This window comes from Macaca fascicularis, chromosome 2, assembly GCF_037993035.2.
Source record: "Macaca fascicularis isolate 582-1 chromosome 2, T2T-MFA8v1.1".
NCBI lineage: Eukaryota > Metazoa > Chordata > Mammalia > Primates > Cercopithecidae > Macaca > Macaca fascicularis.
The window spans coordinates 177310300-177327940 of NC_088376.1; the positions used below are offsets into that span (position 1 = coordinate 177310300).

Consider the following 17641-nt stretch of genomic DNA (forward strand, 5'->3'; position numbering starts at 1 on the left):
ATCCATGAGCAGGGGATGTGTTTACATTGGTTGTATCATCTATAATTTCTGTGTTTCAGTGTTTTGTAGTTTTCCTTTGAGAGATCTTTCACCTCCTTCTTTAAATATATTCCTAAGTATTTTATTTTATTTTTTCAGCTATTGTAAAGAGGATTGAGTTCTTGGTTTCTCAGCTTGGTTATGTTGGTGTATAGAGTGCTACTGATTTGTGTACATTTATTTTGTGTCCTGAGACTTTACTGAATTCATTTATAAGATCTGGGAGCTTTTTGGATGAATCTTTAGGCTTTTCTAGGTATATGATCACATAATCAGTGAACAATGACAGTTTGACTTCTTCTTTTACAATTTGTGTGCTGCTTCTTTCTTTTTTTTAAAATCAGATTGCTCTGGCTATGACTTCCAGTACTGTGTTGAGTAGAAGTGGTGAAGGTGGGGATCTTTGTCTGGTTCCAATTCTCAGGGGGAATGCTCTCAACTTTTTGCCTTTCAGTGTGATGTTAGCTATAGGTTTGCCATATATGGCTTTTATTACTTTTGGGTAAATCTCTTCTATACGTATTTTGTTGAGGGATTACAAAGGGGTGCTGTATATTATCAAATGCTTTTTCTGGGTCTATTGAGATGATTATATATACTTTTAAAAATTCCATTTATGTGATGTGTCACATTTATTAACTTGCGTATGTTAAACTGTCCTTATATCTCTGAAACCCACTTGATTGTGATGTATTACTTTTTTGTTGTGCTGTTGTATTAGTTAGCTAGTGTTTTGTTGAGGATTTTTGCATCTATTTTCATCAGAGATACTGCTCTGTAGTTTGTTGCTGTTGTTATGTCTTTTCCTGGTTTTGATATTAGCATGATAGTGGCTTCATAGAATGATTTAGGGAGGATTCCCTCTTTCTCTGTCTTTTGGAATAGTTTCAGTAGGATTAGTACCAATTCGTCATTGAATGTCTGGTAGAATTCAGCTGTGAATCTGTCTTGTCCTGGACTTTCTTTGTTTGCATTTTTAAAATTACTGATTCAGTCTCACTGCTTGTTATTGTTAGTGGGTGGCAGTAAACCTTACCCAGCTCTCCTGCAGTTGGCAAGGCTGATCTCACTCCCACAGTGCTCTGCTAACAATGTTTGGTTTAGATCCAGGCAGCCTGTACACGGAACTCAGACCTGCCCCAGGTCATAAGCTTCTCCACATAGAAAGCTGCCGTGGCTTTCAAAAACCCATGCACCTCTTTGTCTGCCTACAAGGCCAGGCACCCAGCTCCTACTCTCCTGTCTGTAGCACACTTCCCGCTTGCTGCAACTCCTCCCGTCCCATTCTGTTCAAGGGAATTTGTTCCACTCGAGATTATATTACAAAATTCAGTTGGGAGGTTCTTTTATCCTGTGTCCTTTCCCTGAGGTCATTGGCTGACTTCCAGAGGGTCCCTGTGAGATATAGTCAGGAATAGCTTCCCTGGGTTCATGCTGGAGACTGGGAATACCTACATAGCTCTTCCTGCTGCTGCTCTTGCTTTTTTATTTCCCTAAGTCTGTTCCAGCTGTTGGAGGGGTAAAGGGCTTCTCCAATGGCCTGGATTTTCAGATTCCCCAGTGGGGATGTGTACTCGGAGGCAGGCTCTCTCCCTCTCGCACTCTGAGGACTTAGAGTTTTTCACCTGTCTCATGTAGTAGGCTGTAGCCTACCAATTCTTTCACAGGGTCTGTAGATTCTGTTTTCTTTATTTCCTGCGTTGGTTCTTTGAAAATAAATTCACAGTGTGAGTCTCTGCACATTATTCTGTCCTTCCAAGTGGAAGAGGAATGCTAACACTGCCTCCAGTCTGCCATCTTGAAAAAAAAAAAAAACCAACATTGAGAAGATATAGACATAAATTTCCAAACAAATTATAATTCAATTAGAAACATAGATACTAACTTTTGAATCTTCTTATGTATCCTGTCCTCTTCATACTTAAAATTCTCTTCTTCAAATTTAAATTCATACTCTGCATTACCCCAACAACCTTCTGATTGGTCTCCCTATCTCCAATAACAACCTACCCAATTGTTCTTAGGGGACCAGTGAGCTCTCTAAAAAGCAGAGCTAATCATTCCAGTCTTTTGCTTGAAGTGTTTCCATGAATATTAATTCTAGGTTAAAGTCTAAAATTACATTAACATCACAAGCTTTATAAACTTTTTTTTCTGGCTTCTTTTTTTCTGCTTATGATTTTTGTATACTTAACTCATCTGCAAAGAAACAAACGACTCAATACTATTCGTATTTCCTGATGTATGTCTCATTTTTTACTCCTCATTGTCTTTGGTTTCTTATGTTGCATTCACTGCTTGGATAGGCAGTCACCCATGCCCTAACCAGTGTTGCCACTTTGGAAGCTTTACTTTAGTACCCTAATGGATATCCCTACTCTGTGCTGCCAGGTACCTGAGCTCACATCTGTCATAACAGATTACAGTGAACTGCTGACATGCCCCCATTTCTCAATTGAGAGGTTTCCAATAGACTAGAAAGTTTCTTTGGAGGCAGAGACGGCATCTTACTTATTTTTGTGTTTTTGAGCCTGACACATTTCCTGGAATGTTTAGGCAATAATTTTTTTGTTTTGTTTTGTTTTGCTTTGTTTTGTTTTGTTTTTGAGGCGGAGTCTCACTCTTCTTGCCCAGGCTGGAGTGCAATAGCGCCATCTTGGCTCACAGGAACCTCCACCTCCCAGGTTCAAGCAATTCTCCCGCCTCAGCCTCCCGAGTAGCTGGGATTACAGGCATGCGCCACCACGCCCAGCAATTTTTTTTTTTGTATTTTTAGTAGAGGCGGGGTTTCTTCATGTTGGCCAGATTGGTCTCGAACTCACAACCTCAGGTGATCCGCCTGCCTCGGTCTCCCAAAGTTCTGGGATTACAGGCATGAGCCACCGTGCCCAGCAGCAATAATAATTGTTAACAGACTACGTGAATAACTGCATGGATGGACAATGTCTATCCTCTACTTTCAATCTGCAGTGCCTTCATTATATACAAATTGATCTCTTTTTAAATAATCAGTTCCTACATTTCTATTCCTTAGATGCCTCTCTTCCCTCTTCTTTTTCTTCTGTCCTAGAATTTTGACACCTTTCTTTAAGTTCAGTTCAGAAGTCCACTTTTCTGAGTTTTTCTTGTTCATTTACACCCTTCCATGTGATCTATGTTAATTACTGTATACTTTGGTTGCTGTTGTATTTTAGACACATTTATATTTTAAAATATGTTTACTATGTAGGTCTTTCTTGCTTGATTGCAAGAGTCTTCAATGACTTTCTATGCAAAAGTTGGTGAAAACAGACACGTTTATTAGGTTGTTCCATGTCAGATTTTGTATTCAGTGCTTTCACATATGCTAGCCTCATTTTCAATGTAATCTTTAAGCTACTCTCTAAATGGTTGTTGAATGAGTCTTTTATGTACTGTATACATTATAGACATTCAGTAGTTGTTAGTTGAATGTATGAATATAAGATGCAACTTTTCTGCCATTTAAGCTCTCTCTTCCTTTACTTACGTCTGTTCTTCAGTTAAATTGGCTTATTTGGCTCTTTCCTGACACATCAGCAATGATAGGTTTCTATGTCTTTGCTCATATTGCTCCTTCTGCTTGAAGATTTTTATAATCCCTGGCATAAAAAATTCTTACTAATCCCTCAAAGATAATCTTGCTCATGATTTTTCCCATTAGTGTTATTACTAGATCTCTTCTTAAACTTCTCTAATCTCTGACTTATCTTCTGCATTTACTATTTTTATGGTTTTATTACAATTATTTGTCTAGTTGTCATACTTCCCCCTAGACTATATGCTCCATGAAATCAAGCTTATTTATTCATCTTTGTATTTCTAAAATAGCTCAGCACAATGTTTGATATATAGGCTTTCAGGAACCATTGCACGTTTAATTCAGATGAGTTGAGAAGTAGAGGAATGTGCATGAGCATGTGTTTGTGTGAGGTGGAGCCTACTTGCTTGATTGACTGGGAGACAGCATACTTAGGGTTAGGCATGCACACTCTGGAGCCAGATCATCTGTCCCTGGACAGGTTCTGACTGCAACATTTACTCACTATGTGCCTTTGGGGAATCTAGTTGGTTTTTCTATGCATCTTTTTCCTCCTTTATAAAATGTGAATGATACTAATAATAGCTACCGTCTGTGTTTGTTATGAAGACTTAAAGTAGCTAAACCTTATCTCTAAGGCACATAAAACTGTGTCTGGCATATAATAAACATTCTATTTTGTGGAATAATTAACCAATTTAAACCTTTAATAGTGCTCCAGATACTACCAGTATATTAATTAATTAATTCTCTAAATAATATAATTTACATTTGACTTTGTATGATGGCAGTTTCATACTCCCTAGCAATCTAAAAGCAAAAAAAAAGAAAAATTAAAAAAATTATTTTATATGTATCCCAAGATAAAAGTAGAATTGAAGATAAGAAACTGTCTTGGTTATCATGGGGGGGAAAATGATCTATTTATAGCTCAATTTATTGCCTCTACGATTGATTTCCTGCAAAAGCGATAAGGACCTTCTTTGGTTTCCTGTATGTTCCTTTCACTTTTACTAAGAAACAAAGGAAAATACTTTCTTTACCTTTCCAGCTAGTGAGATATATGTTCTTCTAGCATATTAACTAGATCAGTTTTCCCTCTAGGTAAAGAAAACACAACTTAATTATATTAAATTAAAAGAGGGGGTATACAGGAGAAATTAAGAGTTTTTACAATGAAAACTTCTAGCAGAAAGAGAAAGAAAAAAGAACTAAAGTAGGATTCAAAGAATCACTAGTTAATATTTCTACTAGTTAGCCACCTCCCTTTGTTGCCTGTTAAAAAAAAAAAAATTCAGGTATCTTTATGTCAATAAGGAAAATAAAAACTTACATATTTATTGGAGGCCTATTTTGTTCAATTCATTGTAACAAGATACAAAAAAACTAAGATGCCAATTATAATTTTCTACCTATAAGCAATATTCAATTTGGGGAAGACAGGATATAAAAAGAAGATAAATACTTAAAATCAGCTCTGTACAATTAGAAAATCACATAAAGAATGTCACAAATAATAAATTAATTTACTAGTACACGCATACCTCAGAGATATTGTGGGTTTAGTTTGAGACCACTGCAATAAAGTGTACATCACAATGAAGTGCATATTGCAATAAAGCAAGTCATATAGATTATTTTTGGCCTCCTAGTGAATATAGAAGTTGTATTTATACTATACTGCAGTCTGTTAGGTGTGCAATAGCATTATGTCTAAAAAAAATGTATGTACCTTAACTAAAAAATATTGCTAAAAAATGCTAACAAGCAGCTGAGCCTTCAGTGAGGTGTAATCTTTTACCTGCTGGAGAGTTGTGCCTCGATGTTCATGGCTATTGACTGATCAGGGTGGTGGCTGCTGAAAGTTAAGGTGACTGTGGCAATTTCTTACAATTAGGCAGCAGTGAAGTTTACTACATCAATTGATTCTTCCTTTCATGAAATATTTATCTATAAAATGCAATGCTGTTTGATAATATTTTAGTCACAATAGAGTTTCGTTCAAAATTGGAGTCAATCCTCTCAAACCCTGCCACTGCTTTATCAACCAAGTATATGCAATTTTCTAAATCCTTTATTGTAATATCAGCACTGTTCACAGCATCTTCACCTGGAGTAAATGACATTTAACAAAGCACTTGTTTTGCTTCTTTATAAGAAGCAACTTTTTGTCTGTTGAAATTTTATGATTTCAATCAATTTAGCCACATATTTAGGCTCTACTTCTAATTCTAGTGCTCTAGCAAATTCTACATCTACAGTTACTTCTTACACTGAAGTCTTGAAATCCTCAAAGTCATCCATGAGATTTGGAATTCACTGTTTCCAAACTCCTGTTAATGTTGATATTTTGACCTCCCTTGAATCATAAGTGTTCTTAATGACATTAAAAAGGTAAATTCTTTCCATGAGGTTTTCAATTTTCTTTGTCCAGATCTATCACAATATATGACAGCTATAGCCGTAGGAAATGTATTTCTTAAATAGTAAGACTTGAAAGTCAAAATGGCTCCTTTATTCATGGGCTGCAGAATGAGTACTGTGTTAGAAGACATGAAAACAACATTAACCTCCTTGTACATCTCCATCAAATCTTTTGGATGATTAGGGGCATTGCCAATGAACAGTGCTATTTTGAAAGGAATTGTTTCCTCTACACAGCATATCTCAACAGTAGGCTTAAAATATTCAGTAATCCAGGTTTTTGTTCCATTTGTAGAGCACAGAAAGAGTAGGTTTACCATAATTCTTAAAGGACCTAGGATTTTTAGATTAGTGAATGAAACTGTCCTTTGAAGCTTTTTTTTATTTTTATTTTTATTTTTTTATTTTAAATAAAAGAAATTTATTTCTCATAGTTCTGAAGGCTAGGAAGTCCAAGATCAAGGTGCTGACAAAGTGTCTGGTAAGGACCCACTTCCTAATTTATGGATGACCAAACATCTTTTTGCAATATCTGCATATGGTAGAAAGGGTGAGCAACTATCAGAGGCTTTTGTTTTTTTCTTTTTCAACCTTTATTTTGGAGGTTATTTAGGGGGTACATAGGCAAGTTATTGCATTTTGCGTGATGCTGAGGTTTGGGGTATGATTGAACCCATCACGTAGCTTTGAAGCTAGGTATTGACTTCTCTCTAGCTCTAGCATTTTCTAGACAGCATTTTCTTTCTTCTTAAGGCTGTTTCATCTACATTAATTATCTGTTGTTTTGTATACCACATTCATCAATGGTCTTAGCTAGATCTTCTGTATAACTTGTTGTAGCTTCTACATCAGCACTTGGTGCTTCACCTTGCACTTTTATGTTAGAGAGAGCTTCTTTTCTTAAACTCAATAAACTAGTTTCTGCTAGTTTCAGACTTTACTTCTGAAGCTTCCTTAATTCTCTTACCCTTCATATAATTGAAGAGAGTTGGGGCCTTGTTTTGGATTAGGCTTTGGCCTAACAGAATGTTGTGGCTAGTTTGATCTAACCAAACCACCAAAACTGTCTCCATATCAGCAGTAAGGTTATTTTGCTTTCTTATCATTCATGTGTTCACTGAAGTAGCATTTTTAATTTCCTTCATGAACTTCTTTCCTTTCACAACTTGGCTGTTTGGTCCAAGAGGCCTCACTTTTGTCCTATGTCAGCTTTAGACATGCCTTTCTCACTAAAATTAATCATGTCCATAATTAGATGTAAACTGAGAGACTTGTGACTATTCCTTTCACTTGAGCACTTGAGGCTATTTTAGGGTTATTATTTGGCCTAATTTCAGTGTTGTTGTGTCTTAGGGAATAGAGAGTCCCCAGGAGAGGGAGAGAGAAAAGAGAACAGTGTTGGTGGAGCAGTGAGAATATACACCATTAAGTTTGTTGTCTTACATGGGCATGGTTCATAGTGCCCAAAAACTATTGGTTTCACACAAAAAATATTGTTTTGAAACTGAAAAACCAGGAATGATGGCAACAATAGGTATGAATTGGGATATGGCAGCAATTGGCTAGACCTGGGTGCCAGCTGTTTTTTTTTTTACATCATCTCTCTTCCAATTCATCACAGTCCTTTCCTGGGCCTCTTTACTCATTTATATTATCTACCTGGTCCCCAGATAGTTGACTTTTTAATATCTGAAAGCTATTTGGAACCACTGGACTAATAGTGTGTGCCCCTGGATTTATAGAGGTCCTGGTCTTAATCCTCTAAACATCTGTTCTCTTCTCTGCTGAATGTGTCTACTTGGGTCAATAAAGGGAGAGACGGTCTCCTTCTAGAGCAAGGATCTTAAAGCCTCGTAAAATAGAGGTAGTATTTCTCCCTGGGTCAAAGGACAGGCATTATCCATTATAAAATGTTTGGGTTCCTCAAGTTCTAGATTCTACTCCAGAATCAAACCCACAGTTTATGCAGATGTCACCTGGCCGTCTTTGCATTCTTTTAGGAGAATTTGTGTTTAGGGAACAAGTGCAAGGAAATGCTGGTACTCTAGCCACTGCACTTGCTGGGAGTTACAAAGTCCTTTGACTCTGACCCAGTCCTTTGACAGAAACCCAGTGTCTTCTGCCACTATACATGAAACTGGTAGGCCAACTTGTTAGCTTGCAAGAAGAGTAGAATCTCAGATTCTTTGATTTTTTAGAATCATGTTCTGCTGGTAGAGAAAGTGTGACTTAATAGCAAAGTAAATAAAACTTACTTATATTAGTCTTTTCTCATGCTGCTGATAAAGACATACCTGAGACTGAGTAATTTATAAAGAAAAAGAAGTTTAATGCACTCACAGTTTCACGTGACTGGGGAAGCCTCACAATCGTGGTGGAAGGCGAAAGGCACTTCTTACGTGGCAGCAGACGAGAGAAAATGAGAGCCAATGTGAGATTTATTCACTACCACAAAAATAGTTTGTGGGAAACCACTCCCATGATTCAAATACCTCCCACTAGGTCCTTCCCACAACATGTGGGAATTATGGGAACTACAATTCAAGATGAAATTTGGGTGGGGACACAGCCAAACAATATCATTCTGCTGCTGGCTCCTCCCATATCTCACGTCCTCACACTCCAAAACACAATCATGCCTTTGCAACAGTCCTCCAAAGTCTTAACTCATTCCAGCATTAACTCAAAAGTCCACATTCCAAAGTCTCATATGAGACAACAGGAGTCCCTTGCACTTATGAGTAAAATTTAAAGCAAGCAAGTTTTTGATTTTATGAGTAAAATCAAAAGCAAGTTAGTTACTTCCTAGGTACAGTAGGGATACAGGCATTGGGAAATACAGCCATTCTGAATGGGAGAAATTATCCAAAACAAAGGTTCTACAAGCCCCACACAAGTCCGAAATCCAGAGAGCTGGTCAAATCTTAAAGTTCCAAAATGATTTCCTTTGACTTCATGTCTCACATCCAGGGCACACTGATGCAAGAGGTGGGTTCTTGTGGTCTTGGGCAGCTCCACCCCTGTGGCTTCGCAGGGATACAGTCTCCCTCCTGGTTGATTTCATGGGCTGATGTTGAGTGTCTGTGGCTTTTCCAGGGGCATGGTGCAAGCTGTCGGTAGATCTACTATTCTGGGGTCTGAAGGACAGTGGCCCTCTTCTTACAGCTCCACTAGTCAGTGCCCCAGTGGGGACTCTGTGTGGGGTCTTCGGCCCCACATTTCTCTGCCACACTGCCCTAGCAGAAGTAGGTCTCTGCCCTTACAACAGATGTCTACCTCTACAAGGGCCGTGCCCCTGCAACAAACTTCTATCTGGATATCCAAGCATTTCCATACGTCTTCTGAAATCTAGGCAGAGATTCCTAAACCTCAACTTCTTGACTTCTGTGCACCTGCAGACTCAAACACCATGTGAAAGCTGCCAGGACTTGAGGCTTGCACCCTCTGAAATAAAAGCTTGAGTTCAACGTTGGCCCCTTATAGCTGTAGCTGGGATGCAGGGCACTAAGTTCTGAGACTACACAAAGCAGCAGCGCCTTGGGTCCAGCCGATGAAACCTAGACCTAGCCTTGGGTCCAGCCGATGAAACCTTTCTTCCTAGGCCTCCAGGCCTATGATGAGAGAGGCTGCCATGAAGACCTCTGACATGTCCTGGAGACATTTTCCTCATTGTCTTGGTGATTAACATTTGGCTCCTCCTGACTTACGCAAATTTCTGCAGCTAGCTTGAGGTTCTCCTCAGAGAATGTGTTTTTCTTTTTTATCACATTGTCAGCCTGCAAACTTTCTGAATTTTTATGCTCCACTTCTTCTTTAAACATAAGTTCCAATTCCATATCATATATTTGTGAATGAATAAAACTTAATGCTTTTAACAGTACCCAAGTCACCTCTTGAATGCTTTGCTGCTCAGAAGTTTCTTCTGCCAGATGCCCTAAATTATCTCTCTCAAGTTAAAAGTTACACAATTTCTAGGGTGGGGCAAAATGCTGCCAGTCTCTTTGCTAAAACATAGCAAGAGTCACCTTTACTCCAGTTCCCAAGAAGTTCCCCATCTCCATCTCAGTCCATCTCAACCTGCACTTCATTGTCCATATCACTGTCAGCATTCTCGTCAAACCATTCAACAAGTGTCTAGGAAGTTCCAAACTTTCCCACATCTTCCTCTCTTCTTCTGAGCCCTCCAAACTGTTCCAACCTCTCCGTTATCCAGTTCCAAAGTTGGATCCACAGTTTTGGGTATCTTTACAGCAGCACCCCACTCTACTGGCACCAATTTACTGTATTAGTACATTTTCACGTTGCTGAAAAAGACATACTGAAAACTGGGTAGTTTATAAAGAAAAAGAGGTTTAATGGGCTCACAGTTCCATGTGGCTGGGGAGACCTCACAATCATGGCAGAAGACAAAAGGCACATCTTACATGGCAGCAGAGAAGAGAAAATATGAGAGCCAAGCAAAAAGAGAAACCCCTATAAAACCCTCAGATCTCATGTGACTTATTTACTACCACGAGAATAGTATGTGGGAAACTGCCCATTAATCAATTATCTGCCACCCGGTCCCTCCCACAACATGTGGGAATTATGGGAGCTATAATTCAAGATGAGATTTGGATGGGGAGACAGCCAAACCACATCATTATTAAAGTCAGTGTGTAGGGGGTAGGTGCAGTGGCTCATGCCTGTAATCCCAGTATTTTGGGAGGCCAAGGCAGGTGGATCACTTGAGTCCAAAAGTTCGAGACCAGCCTGGCAACGTGGCACAACTCTGTCTCTACAAAAAATACAAAAATTAGCTAGGTATGGTGGCGCACGCTTTCATCCCAGCTGCTTAGGAGGCCGAGGCACGAGAATCGCTTGAGCCTGGGAGGTCGAGGTTGCAGTGAGTCAAGACCACGCTACTGCACTCCAGCCTGGGTGACAGAATGAGACCCTGCCACAAAACAAAATGAAATGAGAAACAAAAACAACAACAGTAAAGTCAATATGTGGGTATTTGCATTTCAGTAATAGGCTGCTCATGATTGATCTTTCTGTTCTTCCTTATTTTAAATGTTGGTTATTAATAGGAAATGCTATAGTTGTTTTTCTTGCGTAGATTTGTTTTTGTTAGTCTTTAATAACAAAGGAGTTATTTAAAATTTCAGTAGTTTTATTAAAATGACTTTTTGATGGATTTAATTATGCACAGCAATATATGCACAGTTTTTTCTTTCAGAGTTTTAGAAATGTTATCAGAAGCTCTTTATTTTTTGCCTCAGTTTATCTTGTACATCTAGGAGACTTCACCCATTGGTTGTTAATTTAATTGGCTCATGTTGAGAGACTTACAAGGAACTTGGTTTTATTATTGACTTTTTTTTTGTTTGTAATTCTGAGCTCTTATTGCTAAAGGAAAGATCATTCTTTTTTTTTTTTTTTAATATTTTATTTTTTTATTTTTATTTTTTAAAATTTATTTATTATTATTATACTTTAAGTTGTAGGGTACATGTGCATAACGTGCAGTTTTGTTACATATGTATACTTGTGCCATGTTGCTGTGCTGCACCCATCAACTCGTCATTTACATCAGGTATAACTCCCAATGCAATCCCTCCCCCCTCCCAAGGAAAGATCATTCTAAAGCCTTACTTAAACCTCTCTTTGGCAGCACTTTCTGGAGTATGTAATTTTTAAATTTTATTTAATCTGACTTCAGCATATCAAAGGTATGTTGCATAACCTGTGAGCTGCTGTATCTCATAAATTTATCCTGTATTAGTGAACTTTCAGAGAATATATGCTGAAGAACAGTTAAAGAAAAGAACAAGTATTAATTGTTTTAAAACCGGAATCTTTCTATTTTTTACAGTCAGTGACTTCTAAGTGGAAAAGTTTTAAATGGAATTTTTACACATGATTATGGATCATACTTTCAGCTCCTCTTCCTGTTCCTTTCCACTAATGAACTTTATTTTCAAAGCCGGAAAAGAAATAGAATTATGTAAAAATAATTTTATGACTATAGCAAATTTATTGTTTATTATGTTCAAAGGTTAGCATGTGAGACCAGAAGCTAGAAAGCGTCAAATCTATCATGTGAACGAAAGAATTGAGAAGATTAGAAATAATACTAAAGAAGCTATTTCCTGTGTTCCTGCAATCTTATAAAAATATGATTCTAGATTTAGGCTTCAGAATGTGAATATATGAAAAATACTTGTCCACTATACAGAGAAGTAATGATGGCCGCAGCTGCCCGTCTGAAGCGGCTGCTGTGAAGATGCTGCAATAGGGGAGGCATGGCCAGGACTGTGTGCTCCATGGAGTGGGCGGGATGTGGGAACAGGCAGGAGCCCCACCCTCTTCCGCGTTAATGAGGTTGGAGCCCCGTGCTTCCAGGAGCAGCTGCAGCTGTGGACCTGGGCATCCCTACACTCTTTGGGGACCGGGAAGTCCCCCTACCCCAGCAGGCTTGGAAGTGCCTGCTCCTGTTGTCTGGCCTCACCCTGCTCCCAGTGCCTGCTCTGGGATGGAGCAAAGCTGTGGCCAAGCATGGGCACTGTTGTGACCTGGCTGGGTGTGCACACACTCAGGATGGCGCTGACATGCCAGCTCCCTGCCAACTCACCCCTTTCCAAACTTCGGGACCAAGGAGCACTGGAGGGAGGCCAAGGGGGTAGAGTTGAGGGCAGCTCCATGTGGGCCTGCAGGCAACCCTCCACAGAAACACCCAGGGCACCTGTAGATGACATGATTGGTGGCAGCAGGAGGCAGACAGGCTCATGGGTGGAAAGGCGCAGGTCCCCACTGAAGCCCCACTTTCAAGACAGGGACAGCCTACAGCCTCAGGGCTGGGCTGTCAGTTCCTGGTGGAGTTCACAGTGGGAATGAAAACTTGCGGTGCTTTTTCTGGGCCTTCCTGTGGACCAGTCAGCACACACATCCTCCCTTCTGAGCCCATAAAAACCTCCAGACCCAGCCGGACTCACACAGACATCAGACTACCAGCTGCAGGAAGAAGCTACCCAATTTGAGTCTCTTTGACTCCTTGGGATGATCTGCCTGCAGAAAGGGAACTGCCCACTCTGGGTCTCCTGAGTGCTGTTCTGCTGCTCAGTAAAGCTCCTTTCTGCCTTCCCACCCTCCAGTTGTTTGTATACCTCATTCTTCCTGGACACGGGACAAGAACTCAGGGACTGCCAAATGGCAGGACTGAAAAAACAGTAACACAAACAGGGCTGAAATGTACCCACCCTCTACTCCCTCCATTCCCCACATTGTGGGCAATGAGAAGGAGAGAAGAGCTGTGGCTCTTCGGGGAACCCACACCTACAGGCTCCCTGAGCTAGGGCTGTGACACCCCATTTGGGGCTCTGTAGTTTCTGGAGTCTCCAAGCTTTTGGGTGCCACTGTGTTCCCCTCCTCCAGACACAGGTACGCACAGCGGAAGCCACTTGCTGTACGTCAGATCCTGCCACTGGCTTGCCCAGAGCCAGTGCCTGTGCTGGTGCCCAGAGCTGCCCGCCCTGCTACAGCAGCCAATGTGCGTGGCTGTGCGCAGTGGCCGACTCCACGCTCACTTGCTCATGCACCACTTGTTGCTCCACATCTGACTCGCCCTTGGCAGGTGTGGGATCTGTGCTGATAGTGCACGGTGAGTGTGGCCTGCCAGGTCGAGTTGGTGGAATGAGCCCAGCAGGCCTGAGGAAAACTCGGGTAATGGTGCCACCAATCACAGAGGTTTCTGGCTGGAAAAGTGACACACAAACAATAAGTGACAGTAGTGCTTATCTACACTATAGACTAAGTGTTATGAGCTTTTTGACAAATAAAAATTATCCAGCATAAATACCCAGCCTCTATGTCTTTATCAGTGTCAGGAATTTTCATGTATGAGGAAGAGTGGTTCAATCTAATTATGAATATCCTTGGTAACTATGGTTACCATCCTATCAAAGATGACTTGCTATATGGTGACTGTGTGACCAGAGTGTTTTGATACGTTGTTTCTGTAGATTGCTGGAAAACAATTGCTTTTCCCTTGTTGATAGAACAGCAAGAGTAATAATGGCCTGATAAGAATCTATCTTCATATTCTTAAAAAGTGGAGTCATGAAAAAAGAAGGTTGGATTTAAGGAATAACTATATACAAAATGTCAATGGACTTAGGAATCACAGTGCTAATATTTTGTGTCCATAATGTAATCAAAACATGTCAAATATGTTACAAATATCCTATTATCTTCTGAACAAAGCTTGCCCTCGATTTAAAGATACTGACATTGAACATATCTTAGTTGATCAAGGTGAATTTTCTGACAAAATTTACATAAAATTAGAAATAGAGTTGGGCTAATGTATATAGAACATATTTTCTTTTTGTTTAAAATGAGGATGATAGTATATATTCCTGAGCTACAAGATCCTGAGCTACGGATCTTAAACACCTGCCACCACTAATACCACAGCAACAGAACAAACCAACAATAAACAAACATGTCGATTTCCTTGTTTGTATTAAGGTAGTTACTTTTTGTTTTTAGTCTTGGATTTTTAGTGTAATATTTTTTAAAAATTAAATATATAATTGAAGTTTAATGTACATGGGGAAAAGTACACAAATCATACATGTAGAGTGAGAAATTTTTTGAAGTAAACATACCCATGTATATGCTACGCAGATAAAGTAGTAATACCTTACTACCTCCATCTTGGAGGACGCCCTCTCTCAGCCCGTCAGAAAGTCTCACATAGTCACCACCTAGTAGTTCTGATACATGGCACCATAAAATTATACATAGTTGAAAACATACTAATTATACTGTTTTGGAAAAAAACTGGCTTCTTCCTCTTTTTATGTTTATGGAATTCAACTCTCTACTTGCATGCAGCAGTACTTTATTCATTCTCCTTGCTTCATTGTATAGCTGTACCACAATTAACCTATTCATTTGATTATTTATTTATAAATTACCCAGCCTCAGGTATTTCTTTATAGCACTGCTAAAACAACCTAACACAGAAACTGGATATATAACATCAAGTATAATTTATAAATAAAAGAGGTTTATTGGGCTCACCATTATGCAGGCTGTACAGGCGTGGTGCTAGCATCTGCTTGGCTTCCAGGCAGGCCTCAGAGGGCTTTTGCTCATGGCAGAAGGTGAAGCAGAGCCTGCATGTCACATGTGGTGAGAGCAGGAGGAAGAGAGCGCAAGGGAGGTGTCATGCACTTTTAAACAGCCAGATCTTGTAAGAACTCACTGTCGTGAGGACAGCACCAAGGCGATGGTGCTATACCATTCATGAGAAACATGCCCCCATGATCCAATCACCTCCCACTGGGCTCTACCTCCAAAATTGAGGATTACAGTTCAACATGAGGTTTGGGGGGAACAAATATCCAAACTATATCATCCAGTGTTTATATATGGGTACATGTTTCTAAAATTTTAGTTTTGTTCCATCTGTTTGTCTATGCTTGTACCAATGCCACATTGTCTTAATTAATGTAAAGAGTATATACTTGTTAATGTTCTTAGTGAAGATTACCTTTTTTGTTCTTGACTCTTGCATTTCCCATGTACTTCAGAACCAGTTTATTAGTATCTACTACAAAAAATACCTCCTGGGATTGTTTATTTCAGTTATATTAAATTTTTAGGCCAATTTGGGAAGAACTCTTTGTAATATGAATCTACCATTAAAGTGTTATATACCTTTATTTATGTTTTTTATATCTCTGTATATGTGTGTATATTGATATTTTTGCTTTGCTCATCTATTGTTAGCTTTATTTCTATTTATTTGGGACTTTTAGATAGCATTATAAAAATCAAATGTTTAAAGTTTCATTTTCTAGTTATATGTAGCCAATATAAGAAAGATAACTGATACTTTATATCAATTTTGTATTCAGCAACCATGTTCAATGTTCTTATTTCCTATAGTTTAATCTGTAAAATTTTTGTATTTTCTACACATAAAGCTATGTCATAAGCAGATACTGCTTTGTGTTTTTCATTGATTCTTCTACAATTACATATATTTAAAAGTTTTAGTACATCTTCTATTCTTTTAGTACACCAGAGCATATTAGACATATAAAAAGTTAAAAACCATGTACAAATTCAGAAAATATATTTTTAAAATCACTTATAATCCCTTCCACCACAATCTGGTTATTACATTTGTGGTATCTCCAGACATTATAGTTTAACATTGGATCATAAAGGACAAAATTTTAAAAATACTGTTTCCATTTAGTAATATCCCAATAACACTTTTTCATGACAATAAATATTTTTCTGCACAAAATTGTTACTAGTGAATATATTTATTTTCAAATATTTTGTCTTATAAACAACACTGCATTTCAAAGATTTGTGGATGGGCCTTTGGCTGCTGTATATTTTTTGGACATAATTTCCTTAGGTGAAATCCCTGGAAGTTGATGTTCTTAGTTATAATGTATAGGCTTTTGAAATTTGTTTCCCAATTGCCTTCTAGAAGTGCTGTGTAAATTCTCATTCACACCAGTAGTATACAAAATTCCTGTTTGCAAACACCCTAGCTTCTGTTGATATTCACCCTGTATTGTATGAAATGTTTTTTGTTTTTCCTATCAGTTGAAACTAAAACCTTTAACCTTTTACAAACTAGTGGTTTAATGAAAATGTTTTACCTTTTTAAAAAAAAAAAATCATCCTCCTCACACTTTCTATTTTCCATTCCTCTTACCTTTTTCTTAAAATTGCAGGATTTTCAAATTAGAATATCTAATACACTTCTCCACATTTACACAGGAGAAAACCAGCCTGGAAGATTAAGTGATCTGTCCACTACTGACCAGCTGACACCTTTCCAGATTTATTTCCCTGCATCTGATTAATCCCATTTTCTTTGAAAGGATACTGTTTTTCAAGACTTTAAAGAGGTTTACTATTGTTTTTTTGGTAGACAGGCTAGAACTCATTATCTAATAACAGGATTATAACGTAGTCTTATTTATCATATTCTTATGTCTCATGACATTATATGAACAGAACTATCACTTTAACAAAAAGTCATCAATAGATTTCTGTATAATAGATAAATGGTAGTAAGCCATCAATAAATAGCAGTTCTTACTCTTATTTGAAATAAAAAGATCCTGAAATTATATTATTGCTCATATAATTATATGTGTATTCTATTCTTTGTAGATTGACAATTACTTATACTTTTCCACTGTATTTTAAAAGCAATTCAGCCTGCAACTTAAGTGGTTTATAATTGTAAGGGTCAACTAGAACATATTGAAAGATTTTTGGATTAGTGAAAACTTGGAGTTTAGTTGGCTCTTTCATTTCTCTCTCTCTCTCTCTCTCTCTCTCTCTCTCTCTCTCTCTCTCTGTCTGTCTCTGTCTCTGTCTCTTCCCTTTACTTCTTCCCAGGTCTCTGCCAGCACCCTGAAATTTCTACATTTGTAAAACAATTTGCCATTAATATTTTCTCTCATTAATATTTTCTCTCATATTAGAGATAATTGCTTCATCTCTAAAGGAAGAGGTAGTAGAAACCGCTGTCTTTTTGCAGAAGTTTAAATAGAAGTGTGAAAATTCATGCTCTCTGGGTTCCCTTCCTCCCAT

The 17641-nt window shown here is 38.4% G+C and overlaps 1 protein-coding gene and 1 long non-coding RNA gene across 9 annotated transcripts in view; one reads left to right on the forward strand and one right to left on the reverse strand.

Moving 5' to 3' along the window:
• Nucleotides 1–17641, forward strand: part of CBLB (Cbl proto-oncogene B) — a 214374-nt gene that overhangs the window by 96714 nt on the left and 100019 nt on the right. The window lies entirely within an intron of this gene.
• On the reverse strand, nucleotides 8331–15221 carry LOC141409741 (uncharacterized). Its single transcript, XR_012431727.1, has 2 exons — nucleotides 15092–15221; nucleotides 8331–10958 (listed from the first exon to the last, which is right to left on the reverse strand). It is a non-coding gene; the product is annotated as an uncharacterized lncRNA (long non-coding RNA).